Source organism: Carya illinoinensis, chromosome 14 (genome assembly GCF_018687715.1).
Source record: "Carya illinoinensis cultivar Pawnee chromosome 14, C.illinoinensisPawnee_v1, whole genome shotgun sequence".
Classification (NCBI taxonomy): Eukaryota; Viridiplantae; Streptophyta; class Magnoliopsida; order Fagales; family Juglandaceae; genus Carya; species Carya illinoinensis.
The window spans coordinates 11,949,439-11,951,185 of record NC_056765.1 but is presented as its reverse complement, the minus strand read 5'-3'; the positions used below and the strand labels follow the sequence as shown (position 1 = coordinate 11,951,185).

The following is a 1,747-nucleotide window of genomic DNA, read 5'->3' as shown; positions in this document are numbered from 1 at the left end:
TTCAGCGTGAAAACCCACTACCAGTAGAGAACCCAGCGCATCGTAAGCCTGCACTAACATCCCCACAATAGATCTCACCCCTCACTCTGTAACACACCGAGTAATGATTGATAAAATAAAACACTGCAATGACTCACTTCGAGGAGAGCACCTACAAAGAATAGAGGAAGAAGACGAGGATAAATAAGGAAATAAGATTTGATTACTTTCGGCATGAAATATTGTAGAGCCCTGCCTCCTTTGATGTCTTAACAATACTGTCCCACATATGGGGCCTAGACTAAAAGCTCACTGAAACAATTGAAATAAGAATTACTTTAAAGGGCCCAAGCCCATTAACCCAATACAGCTACATCCAATCAAACAAAGACGTAAACCTGTAATGAAAATTAACTAAATAAACGCGTAAGGTGGCCCATGGCCCAACAAGCATATAAACCCAAACTAGTTGATGATGCCTTGTAAACGTTCTCGGACTGTGACAAACCTCTCCCTTCAGAACACATAGCCCGCAAGGTGCAGATATGTTTCTTGAACAAGATACTGACCTCAATTGTTAAGATCCTGACATCGGTTATCCCACCACCTGAGTAAAAAACGAGGATTTTCTTTTTACAGAACCTAGTCATATTCCCAAATTCCATGGCTCCAACACAAGCAACTTCTACTTTCTCGATGAAATTCAAAAGTCTAACATTCTTATTCAGTTGTGCCCTATGTGAAACCCCTTGCAAACAAGCAAATACTAAGGCAATGCTGTTTGTGCTAGTTTCACCACCTTTCTGGTGAATCCTATAGTGCCAGGTCACGATACCACGGGCAGCTTCTAATTCCATGGTCTTTCTATCTGGACATATCAGCACAGAAGTCATCAATCCAAGAGATCCAGACCCAGTTAAGAAATCCTTCTGGACATCACCTAGCTTCATAGTTCCTGCATGTCCATACATAACCTCCTTCACTCTTTAGAGCATGAGCCACCATATCATCAATGAGTCTGTATTCATACCATATACTAGTAGCCTCATACTTTGAATTCCACTGGCCTCATAAATCTCTTGAAATATGTCCTTGAATCTTTCATCATATTTCTTTAGAATTTTATTTTTTGAGCCAAGATATAGTGGCCATTTTTTTTCACGTACAAGGTTCTTAGAAGCCTCAGCAAAAGCACGCATAGACTCCTCAGTGTTGTACATTAACAATGCCACTATCCCGGCACCCGTAAAGTTGAAAACCTCGAACTCCTCTAAATTTTCACGAGAACTCCTCAAGACAGGAGGCCCACCTGCATATTCAATCCTTGGGTTCTCACTTAAGCCTTTTCTGTCATAACCACTGTAAGGTTCATACTGGTCAAGTCCTTGCCCAGCAGCCCGAATGAGAGAAGTCTCACCCTCTTCAGCTTTTGTATCAACATCAATTTCGTTGCCAGGTGTTAACTTGAAATTACTTTTGTCCATCACCTGAAATAAAAATGTCAGGAAGTTCTATTCTAGTAGATCAGTGTCTTCAAGAGATAGGTTCTACTGCTCCAGTTTCTGAGCCCCATGTATGGGGTGAAATAGGGAGTACAGTTGGATCGGGTCCTTAAAATTGTAGAAGAAACCAAGCTCGAATTGTGTATTCAACTCTTTTGCAAAGCTTTAAAACTCATTCCGTATGCTCACAGAGAAGAGGCAAACCCAGCAATGGATTAGAAATATAACCAGGCACGCTTCTTGTAGCTGAACCCGCTGCCTCTTTA

General features: G+C 41.3%; 1 pseudogene; it reads right to left on the bottom strand.

Moving 5' to 3' along the window:
- Positions 1-389: 389 nt before the first annotated feature.
- Positions 390-1,463, bottom strand: LOC122293567 (annotated as a pseudogene).
- Positions 1,464-1,747: the final 284 nt, after the last annotated feature.